This window comes from Capra hircus, chromosome 1 (genome assembly GCF_001704415.2).
Source record: "Capra hircus breed San Clemente chromosome 1, ASM170441v1, whole genome shotgun sequence".
Classification (NCBI taxonomy): Eukaryota; Metazoa; Chordata; class Mammalia; order Artiodactyla; family Bovidae; genus Capra; species Capra hircus.
Window position 1 is genome coordinate 75,482,957 of NC_030808.1, and position 12,980 is coordinate 75,495,936.

The window sequence follows — 12,980 nt, forward strand, 5'->3', positions numbered from 1 at the left end:
GCTTTTAATATTTGTTCTTTGTGTTTGATCTTTATTAATTTGATTAATGTGTGTCTTGGGGTGTTTTGCCTTGGGTTTATCCTATTTGGAACTCTCTGTGTTTCTTGGACTTGGGTGATTATTTCCTTCCCCATTTTAGGGAAGTTTTCAACTATTATCTCCTCAAGGATTTTCTCATTGTCTTTCTTTCTGTCTTCTTCTTCTGGGACTCCTATAATTAGAATGTTGGAGTGTTTCATGTTGTCCTGGAGGTCTCTAAGATTGTCCTCATTTTTTTAATTCGTTTTTCTTGTTTCCTCTCTGATTCATTTATTTCTACCATTCTATCTTCTATTTCACTAATCCTGTCTTCTGCCTCCGTTATTCTGCTATTTGTTGCCTCCAGAGTGTTTCTGATCTCATTTATTGCATTATTCATTATATATTGACTCTTTTTTATTTCTTCTAGGTCCCTGTTAAACCTTTCTTGCATCTTCTCAATCCTTGTCTCTAGGCTATTTATCTGTGATTCCATTTTGATTTCAAGATTTTGGATCATTTTCACTATCCATATTCGGAATTCTTTCTCAGGTAGATTCCCTACCTCTTCCTCTTTTGTTTGGTTTGGTGGGCATTTCTCCTGTTCCTTAACCTGCTGAGTATTCCTCTGTGTCTTCATCTTGGTTATATTGCTGCATTTGGGGTGCCCTTTTAATATTCTGGTAATTAGTGGAGTTCTCTTTATTATGGAGCTTCCTCACTGTGGGTGGGGTTGTATCAGTGGCTTGTCAAGGTTTCCTGGTTAGGGAGGCTTGTGTTGGAGTTCTGGTGGGTGGAGCTGGGTTTCTCTCTCTGGAGTACAGTGGAGTGACCAGTAATGGGTTATGAGACGTCAAAGGTTTTGGAGTAGCTTTGAGCTGCCTGTATATTGAAGCTCAGGGGTGTGTTCCTATGTTGCTGGAGAATTTGCATGTTATGTCTTGCTCTGGAACTTGTTGGCCCTTGGGTGGAGCTTGGTTTCAGTGCAGGTATGGAGGCGTTTGATGAGCTCCTATTGCTTAATGTTCCCTGAATTCAGGAGTTCTCTGATGTTCTCAGGCTTTGGACTTAAGCCTCCTGTGTCTGTTTTCAGTTTTATTTTTACAATAGCCTCTAGATTTCTCCATCTATATAGCACCGATGATAAAACATCTAGGTTAACGATGAAAAGTTTCTCCACATTGAGGGCCACCCAGAGAGGTTCACTGAGTTACATGGAGAAGAGAAGAGGGAGGGGGTAGTTAGAGGTGACTGGAATGAGATGCGGTGAGATCAAAAGAGGAGAGAGCAAGCTAGCCAGTAGTCACTTCCTTATGTGTGCTCCATAGTCTGGACCACTCAGAGGTATTTACGGAGTTATACAGGGAAGAGGAGGGAGGAAGTAGACAGAGGTGGCCAGGAGGATAAGAGAGAGGAATGAAAAGGAGAGAGACAAATCCTGCCAGTAACCAGTTCCTTGGGTGTTCTCCACCGTCTGGAACACACAGAGATTCACAGAGTTGGATAGAGAAGAGATGGTGGAAGAAAGAGACAGAGGCCACCTGGTGGAGAAAAAGGAGAGTCCAAAGTAGGAGAGAGTGGTCAAGCCAGTAATCTCGCTCTCAGGTAAAATTGGGTAGTGAAATTTGGGTTTTTAAATGTACAAAATTGACAACAAAAACCAAAGAGCAAAGATTAAAAATCTAGAGTAGAGGTAGGATTTTCAAAAATACAATATTAAAGAAAAGAAGCAGAAGGGAAAAAGAAAAAAGAAAAAAAAAAGCCACAAGAATTATTTAAAAACTCCAACCACAACCACATAAAGACTATATATGGTGTTTGACTTAAAAAAAATAGTCTTTTTTTTGAAAAGTAATAGTAGGTTATAGAAATAAAAATTAGAGGAGAAATAGAAGACTTAACAATTAAAAAAAAAGTTAGGATTTAAAAAAAGCAAGAAAAAAAAGAGAGAGAGAAAAAGGAATGATTGTAAAAATAGTAAAGATATATCTAGCCCTTCTCTGATGTTGTGGGCAGTGTGGGGTCACTTCCAAGGCGGTTCCCTCTGTTTAATTTCTTTTGTTTGCTGGTTTTTTAGGCTCACTAGTTCAGTCGCGCTGTGGGGAGGGGGGGATGCTGCAAACAAATAGCACTGTCGTGTGCACACAGTGTCTCAGCCCCTCTGGACCTGTCCCTTCTCGTGGCGCACAAACTGTTCCGGTTCTACGATGCTCAGCCGGGAACCGTCTGAGGCTGGCCCTAGGCTGCGTGCACCTCCCCGGTCTAAGCCGCTCAGGTTCGGCGCTCAGGTAGCCTCAGAGGCTCAGTTGGGACTGCGTTTTGTGCCCTTTCCAGGTCTGAGTAGCTCAGAAGTTTGGCGAGTGCGGTCGCTGCGACTTGTCGCCTTTTCTGCCTCTGCTGCTCAGTTTTCTGGGTGTAGCGCTGGCGCCTCTTGTGAGGCAGATGGTGACTGTCCAGCACCCCCAGAAGTCTTAGCAAAGAAGCCTGCTTGCAGTTTGGTAGGTAGAGTCTCTCCGGGGCTGCAACTGCCCCTTTCCAGCCCTTACTGCTCTGGCTGCCTGTCCCCGGCAGGGGATGGTCAGCAGCCGGCTATTTCCGTTCCATCCTTTGTTCTGTGCTCGGTCCTGGCGGTGTCTTATGTTTGAGCTTTTCGTGTGGTAGCTATCCCACAGTCTGGTTTGCTAGCCCAAGTTAGATCGTTCTGGTTGTGCGTGGGGTGTTCCTGCCCGATTCTTACAAATCTCTGCAGCCCGCGCCTCCCACGCCTCCCGCACTTCCCTGCCCTGCCCCCACTTGCTAGTGGCAGATGCAGGCGTCTGTGCTGCTTTTCCGCTGGGGGAGTTACTGTTGGGCTTGTAATCTGTTGGTTTTAATTATTTATTTATTTTTCCTTCCTGTTATGTTGCCCTCTGTGTTTCCAAGGCTCACCACAGACTTGTCAGGGAGAGTGTTTCCTGGTGTTTGGAAACCTCTCTTCTCAAAATTCCCTTCCCGGGACAGGCTTCCCTTCCCAGGATGGAGCTCCCACCCCACCTCCTTTGTCTCTATTTTCGTCTTTTATATTTTTTCCTACCTGTTTTCGAAGACAATGGTCTGCTTTTCTGGTTGCCTGATGTCCTCTGCCAGCATTCAGAAGTTGTTTTGTGGAGTTTGCTCAGCCTTCAAATGTTTTTTTGAGGCATTTGTGAGGGAGAAAGTGGTCGTCCCGTCCTATTCCTCCACCATCTTCAGTTCTTAATTTTTGCACTCAGCTTTGAAGACTAAGACTCATTATAGCTTTTACATCAGATCAACATATTGCTCCTTTTGATCTAGAGACATGTAGCTAAAAATTTTGTTATCCCACACACTAATGCACACCTCATGTTAAAAGGGGAAGGGAAAACTGCTCAGAGGTCACTGGGTTACAGAAATTATTTAATCTCATTCAGTCAGTCAGTTCAGTCTCTCAGTCGTGTCAGATTCTTTGCGACCCCATGAATCACAGCACGCCAGGCCTCCCTGTCCATCACCAACTCCCAGAGTTCACTCAAACTCATGTCCATCAAATTGGTGATGCCATCCAGCCATCTCATCCTGGGTCATCCCCTTCTCCTCCTGCCCCCAGTCCCTCCCAGCATCAGAGTCTTTTCCAATGAGTCAACTCTTCGCATGAGGTGGCCAAAGTACTGGAGTTTCAGCTTTAGCATTATTCCTTCCAAAGAACACCCAGGACTGATCTCCTTTAGAATGGATTGGTTGAATCTCCTTGCAGTCCAAGGGACTCTCAAGAGTCTTCCCCAACACCACAGTTCAAAAGCATCAGTTCTTCAGTGCTCAGCTTTCTTTATAGTCCAACTCTCACATCCATACATGACCACTGGAAAAACCATAGCCTTGACTAGACAGACCTTTGTTGGCAAAGTAATGTCTCTGCTTTTCAATATGCCATCTAGGTTGGTCATAACTTTCCTTCCAAGGTGTAAGCGTCTTTTAATTTCATGGCTGCAGTCACCATCTGCAGTGATTTTGGAGCCCAAGAAAATAAAGTCTGTCACTGTTTCCACATCTATTTCTCATGAAGTGATGGGACCAGATGCCATGATCTTCGTTTCCTGAATGTTGAGGTTTAGGCCAACTTTTTCACTCTCCTGTTTCACTTTGATCATGAGGCTTTTTAGTTCCTCTTCACTTTCTGTCATAAGGGTGGTGTTATCTTCATATCTGAGGTTATTGATATTTCTCCCAGCAATCTTGATGCCAGCTTGCGCTTCTTCCAGCCCAGCTTTTCTCATGATGCACTCTGCATATAAGTTAATCTCATTGGGCAAATATTAATTACTTTCTTACCTTGAAGCTTGGTAGTGTATTATTGATTGGGCCCAGGCACACTTCCTATAGGAGAAGGAAATGGCAATCCACTCCAGTATTCTTGCCTAGAGAATTACATGGACAGGGGACCCTGCTGGGCTACAGTCCATGGGGTTGCAAAGAGTTGGACACTACTTAGTGACTAAACAACAACATTCTTCCTTCAAGTGACTTCACAGTTTATCACTCTCCATGAATCTTTAGTCTGTTTTCTGAGAGTTCCTGTCTTTTTCATTTTCCCTTTTGTCTAAATCTGAAGAATGCAATGAAAAACATGACTTACTCAGAAACCAAGCAATTTTTCAGCCTATTTAATGCCTGCAGATATTTTGAAAACCAATGTTGTTTCACATCAGAAACAAAACCTGTTTGTAAGAACACGTTTAATCCCTTCTTCTTGAGTCTGTATGTCCAACTAAAAAGATGCTTTGGGGTCCATATTAAACTACAGAGATATCTTAACAAAGAGAATCATGGCTGTATCATTGATTTGGTTTATGCCTTGAAATCAAGAATGATTCTTTGAATAATTTCTCTGTTTGTTGTTTAACCCGTTAGACATGAGTAAAAACTTACAAATCTTAGGTTTGCAACATTGAGAATTTCTAAATTTTTTTCTTTGCATCCTTGCCTACAAATGGGCCAATTCTTTTCTAAGCACATAAAATAGTGTTTGTCTTGTATTATTTACCTAATACAGCTAGTAAACAAAAGCCATAGTAAAATTATGTATCACAAAACCCACTTGCCTAAATCCACACATTTATTAGGTACATTGTTTGCCTTTCAAGTTCTCAATATCTTAAATATACCAAGTCTTTACCTCCAGTGATATTTATTGACATTTTTTTCTACACTCCAAAAACTTTCTATCACTGACCTGCTACACATTTCTTATGATATAGTTTGGAGTATTTTGTTAGGGCAGCACTTATTTCTGGTACCACATTTTGTCTAACAGTTGGCTTTGTTATATAAAAAAATAGCACCAAAACTTCAGTGATTTACAGAAACAAACTTTCTTATTTTCAGACTCTGGCTGCTATGGCTTTTCTTATCGCTGCTCCCTGTGAATTTTCATTCCAGGAAACAGGCTGTGAGAGCAGCCTTTGTCTATAAGAACAATACCTTCGGATTTCAGCAGTTTTCTCAGCCTACTCGATATCTGTAGATATTTTGAAAATCAGTGACTGTTTTACATCACAAAAAGTTGCAATATACTACCTGCTTATGGCAGAGAAAAAGAGTGAGAGGTACATAGAAATTTTAAGCAGAAGTTACTGTCTTAATATATGTTAGAATCCCAGATTTTTTTTTTTGGTAGGCAGGCTTTTTCTGTTATAACAGAAGTCCTTCTGGCATTATTCTGAGTATCTCATTATAGACAGGCTTTGCAGTAGTAACTGTGAATCTTGCTTTGTTGTCATTCATAAATTTTATATCTGTTAAAGCCAGCAAATTTTCAGAAGTTATAAAAGTAACATTATTATACAAATGGGAACATCAAAGAATAAAGGAGTAAGTGTCTTTCAAAAGGTAATGCATCGTTAATGTCTAAACAATGAACAGAATTTGATTCATCTCAGTATAGAGTTTTGCCCATTACTTTATGCTTCTTCCTTCTGAAGAAATAGGAAACTATTTAGTAAAACCAAAGTTTTTGTTGTCATTGTTATTTGCATTATTAATATCTACAATGAAAACTATCCCCATCTCATATTCACATATACTATTTGTCTCATATTCATATACGTTATCTGTTCAGTTCAGTTCAGTCGCTCAGCCGTGTCCAACTCTTTGTGACCTCATGAACCGCAACATGCCAGGCTTCCCTGTCCATCACTAACTCCCGGAGTTTACTCAAACTCATGTCCATCGAGTTGGTGATGCCATCCAACCATCTCATCCTCTGTCGTCCCCTTCTCCTACTGCCTCCAGTCCCTCCCAGCATCAGGGTCTCTTCCAGTGAGTCAACTCTTCTCATGAGGTGGCCAAAGTATTGGAGTTTCAGCTTCAACATCAGTCCTTCCAATGAACACCCAGGACTGATCTCCTTTAGGATGGACTGGTTGGATCTCCTTGCAGTCCAAGGGACTCTCAAGAGTCTTCTCCAACACCATAGTTCAAAAGCATCAGTTCTTCAGGGCTCAGCTTTCTTTATAGTCCAACTCTCACATCCATACATGACCACTGGAAAAACCATAGGCTTGTCTAGACAGACCTTTGTTGGCAAAGTAATGTCTCTGCTTTTTAATATGCTATCTAGTTGGTCATAGCTTAGGCTAAATCATACACAATGTCTATATCAATGAATTTAGGCCAAGTTATGTTATAATAACAAACGACTCCAAGATCTTAGGCTTAAAGTGACAAAGGTTTACTTTTCATTCATGTTCATGTGCACATTAGGGTGAGATATAGTTGTTCCACTGCAGTACCAAAGATGGCAGGACCATGTAACAGCTTGATCCTACCAAGCTGAATTTTTTTTTTTTTTGGAAAGTCATCCAAATAACTTCTTCCCAGATATCATTGCCTAATACTTATGCTGATGGAACTGATGAAATAATTTTTTCATAGGTAAAGTTTCAGAGCAGAAGAAGAGGGTTTGAAAGCAGGAAATATTTTCACTATGGTACAATTTGTATATATAAATAATAACTTAGAGAAAAATAATTTGTCTATCTTAATTACCTTATTTATTGGAATAATGAATATTAATTTTTTATTAAAAAGGGGTTAAAATATGTAGAAAATAGAGCTACTGTTGGCTCTCTCATGATATGTATACCAGGGTTCTGTTTCTACCATATAGGATAAGCTCCTAATAAAAAGATCTTTCCACAAAAAGAGCTATTGACTCTCAAAACACAACTACCTGAGGGCACTGGAGATGGAAGCTGAGGGAGAACCATTTGCAGGGGATTTGAAACTTGGAGCATGTGTCAGCAGGGAGTGAGAATATTCTTTCTTAACTGCTCTGCACAGAAAACCATCACAGAAGCAGTACTGGGCATAGAGTTGCTATAATTGCAATAGAAAAAAATTCACTCTTTTTGGCAGCAGAATCATAGAGAAGAACCTAAAGAAACCAGAGCCTCTGGAAAAGAAATATCCAGTCTCCCACATTGCAGGTGGATTCTTTACCATATGAGGCACCAGGGAAGCCCAAGAATACTGCAGTAGGTAGCCTATCCCTTCTCCAGGGAACTTCCTGACCCAGGAATTGAACTGGGCTCTCCTGCATTGCAGGTGTATTCTTTACCAACTGAGCTATGCAGGAAGCCCATCCAGGGAAAAGGAATCCCTAAAGCCTGAATCACTGACACTTGAAGTAGGCATGCATGGGCAAAGCAATTAGAACTTAAGATCTGAAGAACCAACGCACAATCTGAGGCACTGTCACTACAGTTTATTTTGAGCTTAATTTGATTCTAAGTTAATTTTTGGATTAAAAAAAAGCATCAGCACTATTTATCATACAACAATATTTAGAACCTGCACAATGAATTCAGAATGCCCCAAATTCAATTCAAAGTCACTTCATGTACAAAGAGCCAGAAACAGTGACACATTTTAAAGGAAAAAAAAAAAATCAACAGATGTCAACCCTAAGATGACTAGATGTTGGAATTATCAGACAATAACTTTAATACAATTAGTATAGCCATGCTCAATGAAATAAAGAGAAATAGACTTTCAAGAAATAAAAGATAAGAAGTTTCAACATACAAATAGAAAATATAAAAAGGAACTAGAAATGGTAGAACTGAAAAATATAAGATCTAAACTACAGATTTCCTGGCTAGGGTTAAGTAGGAAAATGGAAGTTTAAGTGAGGTTGAATATAGATCAATAGAAATAATCCAATTTGAGAAAGAGGGAAAAAAGACTGAAAAAATGTAATCTGGGCCTCAATGACTTATGGGTAACTTCAAGGCACATAGGCAATTAGAGTTTCAAAAAGAAAAGAAGCAAGTTTGGGGCAGAAAAGTTTTGAAGAAAGGGATCTAAAATTTGCCAAATCTGATGAAAAACGTTTTTATTGGTTCCAAAAGATCAGTAAATCCCAAACAAGATAAATTTGTAAAGAATAATACCTAGGCATATCATCACAGTCAAACTGCTGAAAGTCAAAGATCTGGGTGGAGAAAATGCTGAAAGTACCCAGAAAACAGAAACTTTACATCCAGGTGAATTATGATTCAAATGATGGTATACATGACATCAGACCATAAAGAACAGACAGAAAACAGTGGAACAACATACTTAAACTCTAGAGAGGAGAAAAACAAACAAACAAACACACAAACAAACAACTAAAGGTTAACCCAGAATTCCATATCAAGTAAAAATATAATTGAGTTTTTTTTTAAGACATTTTCAAACAAAGCAAAATGACAAAAAATGCAATTGAACTTCTTTAGACTCCAAGAGAATTGATATCAGAGGGAATCTCAGATTTTTAAGAATTATTAAAGTTTAAATAAATAAAGATTTAAAGTGGTCAATAAACAGTTAAATACAAAATAATTTCTCATACTTCCCTTAATATACAAAGTTACTGTAGAAAATCAACTTCATTTTGTATACTTGCAGCAAACACATTGAAAATGAGATTTTAAATAATTTGCATTAATCTCCAAATCATAAAATCCTTTAAAAAAATTGTGCAAGACCTTTACACTGTAAACTACAGAGAATTAGAGTAATTAGCAAAAACTTAAATGGAGAAATATTATGCATTTATGGATTGGAAGAATCAATATTAGTAAGATGTAAAATCTCTTCAAAGTGATCTACAAAGTCAATGAAATCTCTGTAGAAAAGTTGTTTATAGAAATTGAATAGTTGATTTTTAAAGTAGAAATACAAATTATGTAGAATAGTGAAAGCAATGCAAAACAAAACGAGCCCTGGATAACTTACAGTACCAGACTCTAAAAATTACAATAACATTTTAATAATCAAACAATGGAGTATTGGCCTAAGGACAGATGTAAAGATAAATGGAACAAATCAGAATATCTAGAAATACACCCAAACATATAGATGAATTGATTTTGAAATAAGATGCCAAGCCAATGGGAGGGAGGGGAATGCATTTTCAAAAGGTAGCATGGAAACGAAGAGAAATCAGATTCAGTTCAGTCATTCAGTCGTGTCCGACTCTTTGAAACCCCATGAACAGCAGCACGGCAGGCCTCCCTGTCCATCACCAACTCCCAGAGTCCACCCAAACCCATGTCCATTGAGTGGGTGATGCCATCCAACCATCTCATCCTCTGTCGTCCCCTTCTCCTCCTGCCCTCAATCTTTCCCAGCATCAGGGTCTTTTCAAATGTGTCAACTCTTTCCATCAGGTGGCCAAAGTTTTGGAGTTTCAGCTTCAACATCAGTCCTTCCAATGAACACCCAGGACTGATCTCCTTTAGAATGGACTGGTTGGATCTCCTTGTAGTCCAAGGGACTCTCAAGAGTCTTCTCGAAAACTGTGGTTCAAAAGCATCAATTCTTCAGCACTCAGCTTTCTTTATAGTCCAACTCTCACATCCATACATGACTACTGGAAAAACTATAGTCTTGACTAGACAGACCTTTGTTGGCAAAGTAATGTCTCTGCTTTTAATATGCTGTCTAGGTTGGTCATAACTTTCCTTCCAAGGAGTAAGTGTCTTTTAATTTCATGGCTGCAATCACCATCTGCAGTGATTTTGGAGCCCTAAAAAATAAAGTCTGCCACTGTTTCCACTGTTTCCCCATCTATTTCCCATGAAGTGATGGGACCAGATGCCATGTTCTTGGTTTTCTGAATGTTGAGCTTTAAGCCAACATTTTCACTCTCTTCTTTCACTTTCATCAAGAGGCTCTTTAGGTCTTCACTTTCTGCCATAAGGGTGGTGTCATTTGCATATCTGAGGTTATTGATATTTCTCCAGGCAATCTTGATTCCAGCTTATGCTTCCTCCAGCCCAGGGTTTCTCATGATGTACTCTGCATAGAAGTTAAATAAGCAGGGTGACAATATACAGCCTTGATGTACCCCTTTTCCTGTTTGGAACAAATCTCTTGTTCCGTGTCCAGTTCTATTGCTTCCTGACCTGCATACAGGTTTCTCAAGAGGCAGGTCAGGTGGTCTGGTATTCCCATCTCTTTTAGAATTTTCCACAGTTTATTGTGATCCACACAGTCAAAGGTTTTGGCATAGTCAATAAAGCAGAAATAGATGTTTTTCTGGAACTCTCTTGCTTTTTGATGATCCATCGGATATTGGCAATTTGATCTCTGGTTCCTCTGCCTTTTCTAAAATCAGCTTGAACATCAGGAAGTTTACAGTTCACGTATTGCTGAAGCCTGGGTTGGGGAATTTTAAACATCACTTTACTAGCGTGTGAGAGGAAAAAACCAAAACAAACAAAAAAGAAGACACTTAACCTTAATTCACACAAAATCTAAATGTTTTAAAGGCTTAAGTATACACACTAAAGCTATAAGACACCTATTTTACCTATTTTAAAGTAAGCATAACCATGGAGAATTAAGGGTAAACGAGCATATCTTAAAATATATAAGGCATAATCATCCACATACATACAAGAATATACATGTAAAAGTTGCATACATATATATCAAATAACTTTTATCTAGAAAATGTAAGCTCTTACAACTCAATAGTTAGAAAGTAATTCTTTTTTTTTGAGTGTTCAAAAGATTTGAATGAATAATTTATAAAATAATATATGTGAGTAGCCAATAACTACATGAACAGATACTCAACATCATTAATCATTAAAAAATACAAATTAAAACACAAAGAACTACTACTATCACCCTTAAAAACAGTTACAATGAAAAAGACTGACAGTAACAAATGTTGGCTAAGATATGGAACAACTGACACTCCCATAAACTACATGTAGGGGTGTAAAATGATACAACCGACAAAAACAGTTCTTCCATTTCTTATAAATTAAGTAATATACTGCCCATAGACTCTGCCATTTCACTCCTAGGTATTTACACAAGTCAATAAAACCAATGTCCATGAAAAGGTATATCCATAATTGCTCATATCTTGATTTGCAATATTCCAAAATGGAGAAAAGGCAACGTTGAACATTGAGTGAGCCAATAAAATAAAAAGTAAATGTTATTGAAAGGTTGCTGCTGAACCACTCAAAGACACCAGGATTCTTGGCCTCCAGAGGAGAAAAATTGAGAGACAAGCCTTGATCGCTCAGAGCTTCTGTGTAATAAAGTTTTATTAAAGTATAAAGGAGGTAGAGAAAGCTTCTGACGTAGACATCAGAAGGGGGTAGAAAGAGTACCCCCCTTTTTAGTGTTAGCAATGGAGTTATTTACTCTCCAATGAATCCAAAGAATGTCTGGAGGTTGTAAAGATCTCACCAGACCTACTCCCTTAATTTACATTTTAATATAACATGATTCAGTTGAGTTCAGTTCAGTTTAGTCGCTCAGTCGTGGTGTCCAACTTTAGCCAGGCTTAATCCAGAGACTGTCCTCAGGCAGGATACATAATCTTAAGGAATGTAGAGGGGAAAAAAAAAAAAAAGGCTTGTCCTTTCTTCCTCCTTGAGAATTCTAGACCCCTCTCTCCTTGGGGACCCCTAGACTTCTTATCAACCTGCCAGGAAGTGACTCTCTCATTACCCAATCAGTGGAATTCTATTCAACAAAGATTTAACTACTGATACATACAATAATATAGATAAATCTCAAAATACTTTTGCTAGGAGAAAGCTGCTAGACACAAAAGATGACAATATGAGATGATTGCCTTTATAAAAATACCAGTTAAACTGTGGCAACAAAAATCATATACATGGTTGCTTGCAGCCAGAGGTGGAGGGACGACTAACTATAAAGCCACAAGAAGGATCTTTTAAACATAATGAAATGTTATATATCACAAGATGGTGAGTTTGGGGGTATATACAGCTGTCAATACTCTTTGATAACACATTTTAAATAAATACAGTTTCTTGTATGGACTTTCTGCTTAAGAAAGTTGATAAGAAAAAGGTACTTATGTATACTTTTAAGTTTTGCTTTGTTTCTAAGACTAATTTCTTTTTCTGATAATTTTACCCTAGCTTATTGCAGATCAATCATTCTTTTGAGAACAGCTAGAAAATATGGAAACCATATTTACAAGGGCTGCTCAATGGTATCACTAATATCTTCTAAAACTATCAGACTTGAGAGGCCAACATAGAGAGGAGAGAAACGTGGGTGAAAGATTCAGCACATTGATCTTTTTCTTCTTAAGGAATTTATTGATTGACAAGTTGCATTTGAGAGGCTGAGAAACCATGAACAGTTTCTGACAGTCTAATGGGAGTCTTTGGAAAAAAAAAAAAATGGAACACACAAACTACCAGTTGGTATCTAGTAATGTATGTACCTAGAAATTCCAGGACAATTTTCGTGTATACAAACAGCTAAAATAACAATACTGAGAAAGAAGCAATCATTGTACTTGGAGGGAAAAGCACATCTAATTAGATGATATTGATGCTAAGCTTTGAATTTGAGTTGTATTTAGTGGAGATGGTATTCCTAAGCAGAAGGCATAATCACTGACTAGCTCT